The sequence below is a fragment of the Typha latifolia genome, chromosome 5 (assembly GCF_019914945.1).
Source record: "Typha latifolia isolate L0001 chromosome 5, TyphaL0001v2, whole genome shotgun sequence".
Lineage (NCBI taxonomy): Eukaryota > Viridiplantae > Streptophyta > Magnoliopsida > Poales > Typhaceae > Typha > Typha latifolia.
In genome coordinates this window covers 7,639,673-7,657,215 of record NC_133090.1, presented here as the reverse complement: position 1 = coordinate 7,657,215, position 17,543 = coordinate 7,639,673, and the positions used below count along the sequence as shown (strand labels likewise).

The 17,543-nt window shown below is 39.0% G+C and overlaps 1 protein-coding gene across 3 annotated transcripts in view; it reads right to left on the bottom strand.

Annotated features, from left to right (window-relative positions):
* The window catches only part of LOC140789936 (sphingoid long-chain bases kinase 1-like), a 39,338-nt gene that overhangs the window by 19,533 nt on the left and 2,262 nt on the right, over positions 1–17,543 (bottom strand). The gene's annotated exons all lie outside the window — the stretch shown is intronic.

Genomic DNA, 17,543 nt, shown 5'->3' with positions numbered 1-17,543 from the left:
TATCATCATTTATGAGACTGCTTATACATATAATTATGAATCTGAGCCTTGTTACACCATGTATCACCTGTAGATTATTCTGTCGTTAGAAGTACTTGTGCTCTTGTACTGTAGTGAGACTAGTTCAGTGCCTAGACTATTAATATTTTACAAGAATGCAAGAGGCCTATTAGAGAAATATGAGCATCAACCCTTTAATTATATTGATTTATTCTATTTTGAGATGTATGCATGACTTATTTCTATTCTGCATGCATCAGACTTTAGAATCGCAGCAAGAGAAAAGGAAACTACGTATTTTACGAAACTGCTTATACATATGATTATGAATCTATTCCTCGTCACACCACACATCACTTGTAGATTCTATCATTAGACATGCTTGTAGTAGGGTGAGATTTGCTGTCTTGCCAGGTGTCTAGCTCTTTAAATACCATTATTTTACAGGAATGAAATAGGCAAATTACTGATGATTCTAAAGACAAAGTACACATCCGTTGCATCATAGTCCACATAGGATTTGATATTTAGAAAGGGCTGCATGATGTTTTTAGGTTATATCCTCGGAATTCACAGTCATCAAAATCCCAAAATTGGGGTGTGATATGTTTTGGTGGTTCTTGCAATGCCACTGGTCCTTTACTCTTCTAGAAATTTTGTAAGACTTGATGACCTCCAGCTAATGGAAGTACTATAATCTATTGAAACTACAATAAATGCCAAATAAGAAATTCAAGAGGCTAGTTGAAAAAAAAGAAAAACCTATATTTGGAACTTTGGATAGGGAGGTTATAGAATGCAGTTTGGACCTTTTACTAATGTAGTAAGAAATGGTCTCTATAACCAAATTGACATAATCAATGTAAATAAATTTACTTAGTAAAGCTCGTACTTCAGTGAAAATTCCACACTAGTGTTTAAGAAAATAACTAGAATAGATCCTAAAACTAGGTGTGAGAAGATAAACAAAAAAGAAACCAATGATGGCCATGCCACAAGCATGGACCGTGCCGACCACTCTTACGGCACGACACATGCCGCGGCACTTGCCGACCGTGCCGTAAGAGGAGAGAAAAAGGTAAGAAATACTCACCTTCGCCTTTGCAGTTGCCGTCGCCATCGCTCGCCGATCGCCACCCGCCGCTCGCCATCGCCATCGCTTCGTTGGATGCCCTAGCCCGAGAGAGAAGAGATCGAGAGATCGAAAGATCGAGAGAGAGAGAGAGAGAGAGGGAGGGTTAAAACTTAAATTGCGGATCCGGATTTGGATGAGGCAATGGGTAACTCGACAACGAGGTCGATGGTGAGCGGCGACACTATTAGGAGGGGTGCCATGCGGCACCCCTTGTGCCACGTGCTAGTACGCCGCCAGCACGGCCATCCATGAAAGAAACACTTGTGATCAAGCTTATAACTCGAGGAAAAGGAACCAATTCAAGGTATTGACATCATACGATGCTTTTGATGCAAAAAGGATGTGTTGTTAATTTAATTAATAACCAAAACTCAATAAAAGATCAAGATCAAGAATTAAACAAATGAAAATGTCAATATTTGTGTTGAAGTAATTAGTTATAATTAGCTGTCATTGGTTGTAAATTGGTAGGATTAGAATCCCTTAAATCAAGGGATTAGATTAAATAGCAAGAAGTTTATAGGAATGATTTAGTTTCCATAGATATCTCATGTTAAACTAGTATATATTCAGGTTGTAGCCCTCACAGAAAGATATAGAAAATTATTCCTTTCACTTTCTTTCTTAACATGGTTTCAGAGCTGTAGGGTTTCTTTCCGAAGACTATATTCTCTCTGTTTAAGCCTTCATCGCTGCCCATCTTTCTAAAAGCAGCTTTCATTGCTGCTAAACCTAATTATCTAGCCTTCATTGCGCGCACTTAGACAGCCTTCATTGCCTTCATCATGTCTACAACAAACTCTTCTATTTCCAACAAATCTTATGAAGAATATAATGTTATTCAGAAGATTGGAGACCTGCAAAACGTTCGAGCCTCTAATAGGCTCAATGGAAAAAAAAACTACCTCAAATGGTCCCAGATGGTTCGTACCTATCTCAAAGGCAAAGGAAAACATAATCAATTGCTTGGAAAAGGGCCAAACACAACAGATCAAGCCTTTGTGGCTTGGGATGAAGAAGATTTGGTGCAAAACATGGTGGAGAAAAAGATATGGAAGAAAAAATAAAGGGAGGAAAGAAATGGGGTTTCACACCTCCATCCTAAAAATGATCTCACACCAATTTTTTCAAAGGAGTAAAGTCAAATACTCTTCATTAACCTCAAAAGAATATACAGTGGGTCTATATATAGACCTACAATGAAAATAAACAGAAGACACCATAAATAGAAAATAAATAAAAGACACCCTCAATAAATAAAAAATATAAAATCGATCAATAACCAACTGCATTCGCATCACATATTCATGACTTACATAAAAATTCAGTACTAGAATTGCTCAAAATAATGTCAATTATAAAATTCGAGCTGATCTATGGAGATTCAAAGAATTTAATATTGGAGACTATGTGATGGTTCGGTTACGTCCGGAACAGTTCTCTCTTGGAAATGTTAAACAGTTGCATGCACGAAGTGCTGAACCTTTTAAAATTCTCAAGAAAAACAATAATAATGCTTATGTTTTAAATCTACCAAATAATTTCGACATCAGTTCTATTTTTAATATTGAGGATCTAGTAGCTTATAAAGGTCCAAATTTTACCCCAGATAACCCACTAACTAGTGAGCCTACCAATGAGCCTATTTATGAAAGACCCTCTTTACCTCCACTTTCCAACATTTCACCTAACACAATAGACGAATTTGATAAAATTTTAGACGATGAGATTATTTCAATTAGAAAAGGTGGAACCTAATAGTATCTAGTATGTTGGAAAGAATGACCTACATATGATGACACGTGGCTTGATCGCAATGATTTAGAGAGACATCACCCTGATATTTTAAAGCAGTATAAGAGCAACAGAGCAGCACATTCAACAGGGTCGAGTTCTCTTCCACCTGGGGAGAATGATGCGGACATCACTGATAGAACTCGATGGCGTGTGTACCAACGTAAGAGACGCCGACAGTTAATGATCTCCCCTATAGGGATTTGGTTGTGATCAATTTTTTGTTTTTTATTTGTTTATGGTGTCTTTTATTTATTTTATATTTAGGGTGTCTTTTGCTTAATTCTATTATAGGTCTATATATAGACACGTTATATTTTCGTTTGAGATTAATGAAGATTATTTGATTTTACTCCTTTGAGAAAATTGGTGTGAAATCATTTTTAGGGTGGAGGTGTGAAACCACATTCCTTTCTTCCCTTTGTTTTTTACTCCATCTCTTTTTCTCCACCATGTTTTGCATCAAGTCCATGATCATGTCATGGCTGTGGGACTCAATGGAGCCCAATATCAGTGATATTACATGTTAAACACAGCAAAGGAGATCTGGACATTCATCCACAATACATATTCAAAGGCTCATGATGATGCTCAAGTGTATGAGATCAAAGTCAAAACTGAAGCCACTAAGTAAGGAGATAAGAATGTCATGGAATATGCAAACATTCTACAAAATCTGTGGCAAGAGTTGGATCACTATAGGGTGATTGATAATGAAGTGTCATGAAGATGCCGCCACATTGAGGAACTTCATTGAGAAGGACAAAATTTATGACTTCTTAATAGGATTGAACCTTGAGTTTGACCAAGTTAGGGTTCAAATTATTAGGAAAGAGAACACATTATCTCTTGAAGGGACCATCTCTAGAATCAGAGGAGAAGAGAGCAGGAGTGTCATGCTTGAATGCTCAACAGTGGCACATTCAGCCCTGATTGTGAAAACAAATCACCTGGAGAAACTAAGAGTTGATCTACCAAAGGTTTCTGCCAGAGAGCCACAAGTGAGGGAGAAAAAGGATCATCTGGTGTGCTCTTATTATAGAAACCAAGACACACCCGGGAGACATGTTGGAAACTACATGGTAAACCACCAAGTAGGAAATGGGGAGGTCGTGGGATGCAACAGAGACCCCAGGTACATGTGGCAGAGCAGTTCAAGACAGAAGATGATTTAGCATTGAGAAGTTCAGCAAGGAGGAAATGGAGAAGTTAAGGAATCTATTGGGATCACTTGAGAAACCTTCAGGATCCTGCAATCAGCTCTAACAGGTGATCACCCTCTCTCTGTGCATGAATGCTTCTAAAATTGTTCCTATAAATTTTTGGATAATGGATTCAGGAGCCACAGACCACATGACCCCAGTATCTTAGTTTTTTCACACTTATACTCCATGTCGCAGTAGCAGAATGATTATTGTAGCCAATGGATCCATGGTAATTGTTGCAGGAACAGGAGATATATATCTCTCTCTCCTACTATGATCTTTAAGAATGTCTTGCATGTGCCCAAACTTTCAGCTAGCCTCATTTCCATTAAAAATGCTAACACGTGATCTGAAATGTTATGCCAAATTTTCTTCCTCTGTTTGTGTGTTTCAGGAACAAGACTCGGGGAGGATGATTGGACTTGCTAAGGAAAGGGCTGACCTATACTACTTTGAGCCAATTCAGAAAACTAAAAAGTAATCTGCCAGTTCTTTTCTTAGTTCTTCAAATAAGGATGCCATTTGGCTCCATCATTTGCATCGGGGACATTTATCCTTTAGAGTTTTAGAAGTCATGTTTTCTCAGTTGTTTCAAGGGTTAGATGGTACTGAATTTCAAAGTGATATTTGTCAATTGGCTAAACACACTCGTGTACCTTATCCTATCAGTAATAAAAGAAGTTCTCATCCCTTTCACATAATTCACTCTAATATATGGGGTCTTTCTCCCGTGTCTAACATTTCTGGTGCTCGTTGGTTTGTAACTTTGATTGATGATTGTACTCGAGTAACTTGGCTTTTCCTTCTTAAACACAAATCTGATATCAGTACTGTTATTCCTAATTTTCACTCCATGATCCAAACTCGTTTTGGGGTTAAAATCAAAGGCTTGAGAACTGATAATGCTAGGGATTACTTTAATCAAGTGTTATCTCCTTTCTTCCAGTCACAGGGTATAATTCATGATTCCTCTTGTACCAATACATCTCAGCAAAATGGGGTTGCTGAGAGAAAAAATAGGCATCTCTTAAATGCAACTCATGCTCTATTGTTTCAAGGAAATGTCCCAAAATCTTATTAAGGGAAAGCTGTTCTTAATGCCACACATGATCAATAGAATTCCTTCACAAGTGTTAGGAAATAAAAGTCCAGTCGAAATTCTGAACAATTTTTATCCTCACTTCAAAACTCAAATGGTCTCATCCCTAAAATGTTTGGGTGTACTGCTTTTGTTCACATTCATGGTCCAAACAGAAACAAACTAGATCCTAGAGCTACCAAGTGTGTCTTCCTAGGGTATTCCCCAACTCAAAAGGGGTATAAATGCTATCATCCATGATGCAGAATAACGTCTTGATTGTAGAGTTGAGAAGAAAAAGTAGGGAGAAATAATCAAACCCGAGGAATCCACCAATCGGGGTGTCGGAATCCACCGACGTTGGAATCCACCAACAAACACTCAATAGGCAAAAGCTCTTAAAATATTCATTAACCCATAAAAGATGATTACAAGCCTTTATATAGGTCAAATAAAGTAAAAGATAAAAGACGAAAATAGCCCTAGAAGGTGACTAAAAGACAAGATGAAAAAAATAGCCCTAGAAGATGACTAGTCACAACCCTCGTTAAGCCAAAGGGCCATGGGTGCAGCCCTTTTGTGCTTACGAGAATAAACGTGACAAAAAGTGGTGTCCCCACCAACTCTCCCGGGGTGGAAGAAACTCGACCCAGTCGAGTGGCTCTGATAGTACTCCAAAATGTCAGGGTCAAGCTGCTGTAACTCCTCGCGAGTGATCCACGTACAATCAAACTCTGGTCGCCCGTGCCATCGAATGAGAAAACGGTGAACCCCTCCTTCTGCAGTAGATGTTATTTGATCATCTAAAATAGCGTCTATCTTTTCTTGTGATGTGGATGGGAAAGGAGAAGTGGTAGGTGGCACAAAGAGGGATGTCGGAAGGGTAGTAGATGTAGCATAGGGTTCGGTGGGGATGTGCATAGGTGGATGGTAGGCTGCTAGATCCTCAATATTAAAAGTACAACTAATGCCATAATCAGGGGGAATATCAATGACATAAGCATTAGCACCAACACGTTTTAGAACTTGGAAAAGTCCTGCACTACGAGCATGCAACTTCCGAACAGCTCCCGAAGGGAATCGTTCGGGTCTGAGACGAATCATAACATGATCTCCAACATCGAACTCCTTGGCACGTTTGTGCAAGTCGGCATGTAATTTATACTGGTGATTACTCGCCTCAATTCGCTTAGTGATCTCTTGATGTAAAGAATGAACATGATGTGCAAATGTTTCGGCAGACTCAGAGACTCTAGAATGAGATGACATAGGCAACAGATCTAGAGGTTTGCGTGCTTTAAAACCATGAACAACTTCAAATGGGCTCATGCCAATAGACCTATTAATAGAGTTATTATATGCAAATTGGGCTATAGGAAGAATAGCATCCCAGTTTTTGTTATGATTACCCACGAGACAGCGCAAAAGATTTCTAAGACTACGATTAACAACCTCGGTTTGACCATCGGTTTGAGGATGATAGGCAGTAGAAAATTTTAATTTTGTGCCAACCATGTGCCATAAGGTTTTCCAAAAATAGCTCATAAAGCGAACATCCCGGTCGGAAACAATAGTTTGTGGAAGACCATATAACTTGACAATATGGGCAAAGTACAATTTGGCAACTTGTGACGCATCAGAGGTTTTAGTACAAGGAATAAAATGGGCCATCTTAGAGAAGCGATCCATAACCACGAGGATTGAATCATGTTTTATAAATGTGCGAGGCAAGCCCAGGACAAAATCCATACTAACGTCCCCGCCACGGGTGATCGAGCACAGTAACGGAGTGTAAAGTCCAAGTGTTTTGTTTTCTGTGCTTTGCTAACTGACAAGTCCTACATTGACCAACTAATTTTGCGACGTCACGTTTGAAACTTGGCCAGTAGAATTGGCGCTCCACTTCCTCAATAGTCTTATCACGTCCAAAATGACCCGATAGGCCGCCGGCATGGATCTCCCAAACAAGGAAGTCACGCACGGACGTACGGAGAACACAAAGTTTGTTAGCCTTAAACAGGTAACCGTCTTGGAGGGAATAACTGTCCAAAGCTAAGTTCGGATCAGTCAGCAAAGTGAGAACGATTTCGCCAAAGTCCGGACAAGTTGTATAATCTTCCTTCATTTTGTCAAACCCAAAGTGACTTTGATGCTAATGGTAGACGTAAGGTAAACCCTTGGCTAAGCACATCGCCCGCCTTATTCTCAACCCCGCTCTATGTTTGAGTACAAAAGTATACTCCCGTAAGAACTCGATCCAACGAGCATGTCTCGAATTTAGTTTCTTCTGAGAATTTAGGAATCGAAGAGCTTCGTGGTCGGAATAAAGCACAAATTCATGCGGAAGTAAATAATGGCGCCAATAGTGTAAAGCTTGAATAACCGCATAAAATTCCTTATCGTAAGTGGAGTACTTTTTCTTAGCCTCATTTAGTTTTTCGCTGAAATAGGCAACAGGATGGCCTTCCTGGCTAAGGACACCGCCGATCCCGATGCCTGAGGCATCACATTCCACCTCGAAAGGTTTAGAAAAGTCAGGAAGACGCATTACAGGCGCTATGGTCATTTTCTTCTTAATCTCTTCAAAAGCTTTATCTGTTGTCTTACTCCAATGAAAATCTCCTTTCTTCAAGCAAGCAGTGATCGGTGACATGATAGTACTAAACCCTCGAATGAAGTGGCGATAAAAAGTAGCAAGGCCATGAAAGCTACGCACATCATGAATATTTCGAGGTTTCGGCCAATCAACAATTGCCTTGACCTTCTCGTGGTCGGCGCGGACTCTTCTTCGAAGTAACCACAAATCCTAAGAAGATGACTTGATCAACAAGAAAAGAACACTTCTTCCTATTGCCATAGAGTTGAGCAGCACGAAGCGCTAGACAGACTTGACGCAAATGGTCCAAATGAAGCTCTTTTGATCGACTATAAATCAAAATGTCATCAAAATACACCATAAGAAATTTGCCCATGAATGGGCGAAGCACTTGTGTCATAACACGCATGAAAGTGCTTGGGGCATTTGATAAACTGAAAGGCATTACCAACCATTCATACAACCCGTCTTTCGTCTTAAAAGCAGTTTTCCATTCATCGCCTGGGCGAATTCGGATTTGGTGATAACCACTTTTAAGATCGATCTTAGAGAAAATTGAAGCTCCCGCCATCATATCGAGCATGTCATCAAGTCGTGGAATGGGAAAACGATATTTGACTGTTATTCTATTGATGGCTCGACTATCGACACACATACGCCAGGACCCATCCTTCTTTGGCGTGAGCAAAGCGGGTGCACAAAGACAACAAGGGCTTAGGCTCTCGCGGATGAAACCCTTCATAAGAAGTTCATTTACTTGATGTTGCAGTTCAGCATGTTCTTTGGGGCTCATTCGATAGTGTGGCAAGTTTGGGAGGGACGCTTCAGGGACAAAGTCAATTGCATGTTGGATATTGCGTAAAGGAGGCAATTGGTCCGGCAGATCATCCGGAAACACATCTTGAAACTCATTTAGTATAGGAGCAGATTCGTCGGATGATGGAGTGAGGGCAGTGCTCCCAACTTCACGAGCCACCAAGGCAAACACAATAGAGCCTTGGTTTGCTTCCTTTTCAAATTCTTTAGAATTTATTATGTGTAAACCCTTTTTACTTGGAGCATTTTTCTTGATATCTTTATTAATTATTTTAAGGCGCATAGGATTTACCTTAATATTTTTGCCTTCAAAATTGAAAGAGCACGAGTTGGAACACCCAAAAATAGTTACATCATGATCAAATAACCAAGGGCGGCCTAAAATAATATGCCCTACATCCATCGGCACAATGTCACACCACACATCTTTCTTTTAAGAAAGGAAAGTGATAGGAACGAGGCATCTCTCATTTATAGCAATGGAAGAATCATTTACCCAAGATACCTTATAAGGATTCAGGTGAGGTGTAGACTTTAACGCCAGGCGAGATATAATGTTAGAAGAGACGGTGTTAATACAACTCCCACTGTCGATGATGACTTTACAATCTTTAGTCCCACATTTAATGTAAGTGTGGAATATTGCATTCCTTCGCCAATCATCGATCTCCCGGGGTTGCGTCAAAGCGCAACGAACAACACCAACAGTATGGTCTCCATAATCACGATCTTCATCACTATCTTGGACATCATCGTGGTCGAGTTCATAAACTTGTTCATCGAGCTCATTTTCCCGATAATGTCATCCTCGTTCCCCAAGATAAAGGGCATTTTGAGGACAGTTTGAGGCTACATGACCAACTTGGCGGTATTTGTAACATTGACGGGGGTCATTAACAGGTGTAGTTTCATGGAGGGGCCCCTTCCCTTTGTCAGATTGGACAGGTGCGGCAGTTTGGGTAGTTCTAGTAGGTACCAATGGTGGTGGAGCTTTTACGCGAAGTGCGTAATCCAGGAGGGTGCGCCCAATTGGTCGCCTAGGCAATTGTTGCCTATTAACCATCTTGTAGTTCAACGCAAGAGTGTAAGCTTGGTCCAAGGAGGTAACCTCCCGAAAAACTAACTCTCTTCGAATGTCGTCGTTAAGGCCACGCCTAAAACGACTCAGTGTCATCCTCTCATCCTCCACAACATTACACCTCAAAGATATATTCCTCAAATGGGAGACATAATCGCTCATGTGCCTATTCCCTTGTTTAAAATTATTCCATTGATCCAAAAGGTCACCAAGATAAGAATGTGGCAAATATTTTTCTTTTAATTTTTCTTTCATTTCATGCCAATGAATTATGGGAGGTTGGTTTCGTCTCACTAGTAGCGGCGGCCGCGGCAAGGGCTGCAGGGGCAGCGATGGTGGTGAAGATAGTGGCACGGCAGAGCAAGGGCCGTGGAAATCGACGGTGGCGTCGTCTGTGGAGGTCGGCGGCAACGTCGGCGAACAGAGGAAGATGGGATGATGGATGTGAGTGACGGCTGGGGCTAAAGAGGAGGAAGATGACGATGGGTTTGGATTGGGTTGGTTGGGATTAAGTTAGGGAAGTAGATAAGATAGGTATTTATCTTAATATTAAGGAACTAATTTTCAAAAATTATGGAAACTAATCCCTAAAATTATGGAAACTAATCTCTAAAATTATGGAAACTAATCCCTAAAATTATGGAAACTAATCTCTAAAATTATGGAAACTAATCCCTAAAATTTTGGAAACTAATCCCTAAAATTATGGAAACTAATCCCTAAAATTATGGAAACTAATCCCCAAAATTATGGAAATTAATCCCAAAATTATAGAAACTAATTTCCTAAAATTAAGGAAAGGTAAATAAGAAAAAGAAGAAAAAAAAAATATCTTCTAAAATTAATTTCGAAATTTTCGAAATCTAAAATTAAAGATAAAGATGAAACAAACTGAATTTCAGATTTTTTTTTTCTCTCTTTTTTTTTTTTCTTCAAAGAGCTCTTTCTTTCTTTTTTTTTTCTTTTTTTTTTTTAAAAAAAATCTAAAACGGGGAAGAAAATCTATTGAATAAAGCTTACTTGTGATTATCTCGTTGTGATGGTAATGGTTTATTGTTTTCCTCCTTGAGGGTGATCTCCTCGCGTAACTCGGATCCGAATCCTAATGTTATCAGGCGACGGATCTCGTAGCGATCTGGTGTTCGTGGAGCGATTGATCTGACGAAGAAAAGATAAGGCGCTGCGTAGAATCCAGGCGGTGGAGCGTCCATAAACTAGGAAACGATCGCTCTGATACCAAAGCTGATGCAGAACAACGTCTTGATTGTAGAGTTGAGAAGAAAAAGTAGGGAGAAATAATCAAACCCGAGGAATCCACCAATCGGGGTGTCGGAATCCACTGACGTTGGAATCCACCAACAAACACTCAATAGGCAAAAGCTCTCAAAATATTCATTAACCCATAAAAGATGATTACAAGCCTTTATATAGGCCAAATAAAGTAAAAGATAAAAAACGAAAATAGCCCTAGAAGGTGACTAAAAGACAAGATGAAAAAATAGCCCTAGAAGGTGACTAGTCACAACCCTCGTTAAGCCAAAGGGCCACGAGTGCAGCCCTTTTGTGCTTACGAGAATAAACGTGACAAAAAGTGGTGTCCCCACCAATCCATCTTCTAGAAAATATTACATCTCAACTGATGTTACATTTACAGAACATAAACCCTTCTTCTCTAAGTCCTATCTTCAGGGGGAGAGTTTATCAAGGGAAGATAGTCCATTTGAGACTTGTGAGGACTTTGAATCATTTAGACCTAGTGACCTTCCTCAGGGACTCTTGAACCAACTCAAACTGTAGAACCAACCACTCCTAAATTATCACAGCCCACTTCTGAACCCATACTACCTCATTCTTCTTTACAAAGATTTTCTCAGGTATACTCCAGAAGAAAGGTTGCCCCAAACCTGACACAGGTCCAAGATTCCAACTCAGGTTCTGGACTTGATGCCAATTCAGATTCTTGAAATGATACCATGGTAAGCTCTCAATTATCTCCACACACACACAGTCAGTTAATATATCTACTGAATCAGTAGAGGATTTGGATCTCCCTATAGCTGTTAGAAAGGATTCTAGGGAATGTATTAGACGCCCAGTGTACCCCTTGACAAATTATGTCTCTCTTAATCAACTCACAGCTGCTCACAGAAGATTTATTGTGAGTTTGAATACTATTACTGTCCCTAATACTATGTCTGAGGCTTTATCAAAAAGAGAATGGAAGGGAGCTATGAGGAAGGAGATGAATGCTTTGGAGAAGAATCAGACTTCGGAGATTGTTGACAGACCAAGTGAGAAAAATGTGGTTGACTGCAAGTAGATTTTTACAGTGATGTACTAGGCTGATGGCTCTCTTGAAAGATATAAAGCAGGATTGGTGGCAAAAAGGTATACCCAAACCTATGGGATTGATTATCAAGAGAACTTTGCTCCAGTTGCAAAGATGAATACAGGAAGGATTCTATTATCCTTATCAGCACATCTTGATTGGCAGCTACTCCAATATGATGTCAAGAATGCATTTCTTGATGATGATCTAAATGAAGAAATATATATGAGGATTCCACCAGAATTTGAGGGGAGCTCAAACAATCAAGTGTGCAAACTCAGAAAGGCTATTCATGGATTAAAGCAATCTCCTAGAGCATGGTTTGGAAGGTTTGCCAAGGTAATGGAGTCTGGGATCAAGTTTCGAAACTCGGCATTGGAATCGGCTGTCCGATAAAACGATACGTATCAACCGTATTGGGCATATCGGCCGTGTCGGCCGCCCGTATCGGATCGGACCATTTTTTAATTAAATAAAATTATAAATATTATTTAAAAATATTGATGAATTTTTAAAAATTTAGAAAAAATTATAAGAAAATAACAATTATTCATATATAAAGCCAATTTATATTGCATTATCCTAGAGAGTGATAAGCCAATTTATGCATGATCCTAGAGAGTGCCATCTTCAAGCAGCCTACAGAGTATTGCATTACTTGAAGGGCAATCCAAGGAAAGGAATTTTGTATAAGAGAAACAAGCCTCTATCTTTGGAAGCTTATATTGATGTTGATTATGCAGGTTCTTTTGACAAAAGATCAACTATAGAATACTGTACATTTCTTGGAGGTAATCTGATAACTTGGCGAAGCAAGAAACTTAATGTAGTAGCAAGATCTTCTGCAGAATCTGAATTCAGGGCTATAACTCAAGGAATCTGTGAACTTCTCTGGGTAAAGATCATCCTAAATGATCTAAGGATTAAGTGGGAAGGTCCTATGAAACTTTATTGTGACAACAAATCTGCTATCAACATTGCTCATAATTCTGTACAGCATGACGGGACAAAGCACATAGAAGTTGATAGGCATTTCATCAAAGAAAAGTTGGAGGAAGGGTTGGTGTGTCTATCTTATGTTCCTTCAGGAAGACAATTGACTGATGTTCTAACCAAGGGTCTGAACATTACTAATTTCCATGATCTTATATCCAAGCTGGGAACGGACAACATCTATTCCTCGGCTTGAGGGGGAGTGTCGAATTATTTATCTATAATTAGTTGTCATTGGCTATAAATTGGTAGGATTAGAATCCCTTAAATCAAGGGATTAGATTAATAGCAAGCTGTTTATACGAATGATTTAGTTTCCATAGATATCTCATGTAAAACTAGTATATATTCAGGCTGTAGTCCTCACAGAAAGATATAGAAATTTATTTATTTTTCACTTTCTTTCTTAACAATTTGGATGAAAAGTGAAAAGTTGTTTCTAACTATAGATTAGCATACAACATACATGCAAAGGATAATATATTTTAGGATTACCTCAGTCACAATCCTTAGGATCGATCTTCTATTATTGTTATGAGTCTCATAGCTACGCACGAACCTCCAATCTTGCTTCCTTATACACTTCCAATTCCATCAACAACAAAAAAAGGCTACTAGAGTCCCTTCTCGTGTATCAACGTTCTCAAATCCAAGGTTATGGTGATAGACCAAGCAAAGGTGCCAAGAAGTAGGAAAGAGAAAGAGAGATCTTTCATATGTAGTTCTCTAACACCAATTAGAGATATTTAAAGTATTGGAGATAATAACTACCTCCTCATCATGAGGGAACGCATGTTCCTCTCCACTATAAGATTACCAATCAGGAGTTATCATAACCAACCAACTGGGTTGGGATCCATTTGCCCATATGGTGGATCACAGTTCTGATCTAATCTGACCCGATAGAGTTATTATTAGGGTTGTAACTTCACTTCTAAGTATAATCACATTTTTTATAAGATAAATATAGTAGGTTGTAACACTAAGGATGATGACCACACAGTATGAGAGTTCCCACTTTCACAGGACAAGCAGCTTGCATCTCAGAGGGGAGCTAATCCCTTGAACCAGCTGCGTCATACATAGTGGTTCAGTAGCTTGCTTTCATCTTAAAGGTATAGAATGCAGGTTCCTATTTTAGTGAGAACCAGCATGCCAATCATGGCTGCTCCAGCTAGTGCTGACTTGGTTGGTCCACAGTCTGCACATATTGGTGGGCACATTTCAACTAGGCCTAAACATTCGATATTCATTCTATTTTTTTCTTCCTAGCACATGCATGGCATGTACCTATACAAGGGCCTTATGTGTTTATTTAACTAGGTTGGCCCACTACTCTTAAGTGCTAAAGAACTAGGGTACAGCTATGGACTAGCTCATTTGCAACTTGGCAATGAAGCTCGTTCACCCATTACTGTTCATCTTTGACTTCCAAACTAGAAAGAGCCTCTTTTAACTGCAATATTCAAATCCACAACTTTCTCATGGGACATCCAAATAATGGATATGATATATTGTTGGAAAGCTACTGAAAAGAGAAATCAAATAAATAAGTTTTGTGATTAAAATTTACAATTATGAGAAAACCAAAATGGGAAAATATTAATATGACAGAGTTAGGATTTCAATTTTCTCTTAATTTATAACTCCCAAATCCTAATCCAATAAAACTTTTCAAATAATACTAAGTTCACAAGGGCTACAACATAGCAGAAATCATGGTGATTTTGGTCAGGAAAAGGGGATATCTACATGGTGTTATTAGTGAATGAATAACAAAAGGGCTCTGAGACCAAGGTAGATTAATAAACAATATACACAGTGATAATAGGATATAGGATTACCTTAATTGCAATCTAAATGATGGATCTTATATTGTTGTTACAAGCCTCACTGCCAAGCATGAACCTCCACCTTGCTTCCTTGTACACATCCAATCCCATCAGCAGGAGAGGCTACTAGAGTCCTTTTTTAGTACTAGAGTCCTTTTTTGAGTATCCAATTCTCAAATCTAAGATCATGGTGGTAGACTAAGAGAGTGCCAAAAAATAGAGAAGTAGAGAGAGGACGTTATCTTTTCATATATCTAACACAGTTAAGAGATATTTAAAATACTTAGGAGATTACTACCTCCTCATTGTGAGGAAATCTTGTTCATTCCTCTCTGCTACCAGATAATATCTTAGTCAACAAATTAGATTGGGATCCACTTACCTATGTGGGCAGATAACAATTTGAAACTAATCCGACCTAATAATTAACATCTCCAACTTGTACATAGGGCAAGCATATCTAATATCTCTCTAGTTATTTCTTTTACTCATCTCTTCATACAAGAAATGGAGGTGCGACAAGTGAGAAATGTGTTCATAAAAAGCATTGTTACCACCAACTAACTTTTGAAGTTATAGATTGAGCAAAAATCGAAACCCTAACTTTGTCATACGAAGACTTCCAAATTTGGTTTTTCTCTTAATGCTAACTTTTATCCATGAAATTTATACTGTTAGATTCATCGTTTCAATAGCTTTCTAATCATACATGTTACTTGGATGCTTTGTTTGAAAATTTTCAATTTAAAATTGAGGTTCAAAGAGACTCTTTTCGAGTCTGGAGGTATCTGGAGGTTGAACATTAACGAGATTGAATGACCCAATATACAGTTGTAAATGGGTCAGCCCATTACTAAGCCATACTCTTTGGCATATGGCACAATAGGCCAACCCCAATGAAAGAGACCTAGGAGGCATTTGTGCTAATACGTGTCATGCATGTACTAGGCCCAATCCAGATAAGCCCAATGATCTATGGATACCGCTGGTCAACCCAATAAACACTAGTTGGAGCAACCACAATTGTCTTGTTGGGCATAAAATAAAATATTATTTTTATTACATTGCATAGAGAGAAGAAAAAACTACTACATTGAATCTAGAACTAGTGGTATATACTTTTTGCCCCATAGTGTTGCTCATAGAATTGCGGTCTATACTTAAGGAGTGAAGTTATAGCGACAATAATAACTTAGTGTATTAAAAGGCAGTCGCGGGTGACAAGCGGTCACCCCACTGGCTAGCGCCTAAACAGAAAGTGGGCACCAAGACGATCTAACATTTTTAATATATAAAAAATTAAAAATAATCATATATTATATCTAATATATTACAAATAGATTTGCTAGTGTTTCTTCTTTTCTTAAACAAGTAGTAGCTAAGGGCCAATTATAAATTTCTACATTAGAGTTCCTATCCAATTGGGTCGAAAGAAGACCAAAGCCCAACTTAAATTTTGTACCTGGTAGAATAAGAGAAGGAATTTTAAAACACCTTCTCCTTCTCCTTCTCCAATTCATTTCACGATCTACGGTTTTTCCTTCTCCGATCTATAGTCTAAGAGCTTTCTCTTATTCTCTTCTCGGATGGACGACTAGGCTAAAGCCAAGGGCTACGCTGCCTTCTCCGTCGGCCGCTTCAACGAGGCCATCACTCACTTGTTCGACACCATCGCCTTCACCCCTTCCAATCATGTCCTCTTCTCCAAGACTCCAACCAATTCGCTACATAGGCCTCTCTTCACTGCTACGCAGATGCCATCACTAACGCCAAAAAGACCGTCAAGCTTAAGCCTAATTGAGCCAAGGGATAGTCCCACCTTGGCGGCACCCACCTCAGCCTTGGCGGCGCCAGCTCGCCCAAAACGGCCAGCCTAGCACTTTTCATCACTGAGGCAGCCCGACACGGTGGGTAACTACCTTTTTTTTAAGCCTTCTAGCTTAGCGATCGCCATAAACTTCATGCTAATTATCGGGTCATGGTAGATTCATACCATATTTGACCACATGGGCAAGCAAATCTCAACATGAATGGTCGGTTTCGGCATGTCCTAGTATTTTGAGATACTATCACTTAATGGAAAGGAATATCAGAAGTTTACTCATGATGAGGTAGTTATCTCCTAAATATTATAAATCGAGGATTGCCGTGTCGATCAGCACAGGGTGTGCTATTGCCTTACCGACACCTGGCATAAGGTTTGCCAAAGGTGCTCCCTACGACGAGGCGTGTCAATCCATGTTGAGCCCTAAATCGCCTGTGTTGAGCAATACGAGTATAGTATCAAGCGGCACCCATTATATGCCACCTAAAATCCCATTAACTTGTGGCAAGACCTTTCCCAAACAGAAAGTAGGAGGAAGGGAAGTGGAGGAAAAAAAGAGAAGATCTAAAAGGAATTCCATAAGGTATAATTTCCTTTCATTCTCTTAGTTATTTCCTTTGTTTTATACTTTCGAAACCAATTTGGGGTGTACAATGATAGATTTAGGCATCTAGCATAATTTTTCTATCATGTGTAAGTCATTCTACATAAATACTCTTCAAAATGTGGGAATCAAAGGAGAAATTGATTTCCCTAAATTTTTCCCTAAATTTTAAAAAATCTCAAATAATATGTCAAATATAGTCAAACTGGATTAAAATTAATGTAGGACTTATTAGATTAACTCCATATAAGTCCTTAA